Here is a 572-nt window from a genome sequence, read left to right on the forward strand (position 1 = left end):
TCTACCTATTTTTCTTCCCTCTTCTCACCCCACTCTTACCGCTCCTCTCTCTCCGTGCTCTCCGTCCGGCGATCCACCATCCGGCAAGCTGACCACCATTCTTACCTTCCCTCTTCTCTTCTCGCCTCTCCTCTTCCCTTTGAACGCTTCTGCCCCCCAGCTCTCGTCACTGCCACAGAGAGAAGCTGAATCTCTCTTCCCTGCATCGTTCCGCCGCTCGCGCCACTCTCTGTGCCGCCGCGAGCTCAGCCGGCCACCACCAACTCTGGGCGGCACTACTTCTGCTCTTCTTCCCCTTTCCATTTCCTAGTCTGTCTCTGCTACATTCCAGGTCCCCTGCCTCATCCCTGCTTCTTGTTCTGTTTCTTTACTTTCTTTTATTAATTCTGTTGTTAATTTTAGTTAGATTGCTGATTAATTCTGTTTGTTAGATAGATAGATATATATGCTGTTAGGTAGTGGTTAGAGGATTCTAGGCCTGATAATTGCTCTGTTCTTGATTATCCAATATGGCTTAACACTGCTTGTTTGCTGAAAGATGTTGGTGTGATCATTGCTGTGCTGTTTCTGTT

Source organism: Arachis ipaensis, chromosome B08, assembly GCF_000816755.2.
Source record: "Arachis ipaensis cultivar K30076 chromosome B08, Araip1.1, whole genome shotgun sequence".
Lineage (NCBI taxonomy): Eukaryota > Viridiplantae > Streptophyta > Magnoliopsida > Fabales > Fabaceae > Arachis > Arachis ipaensis.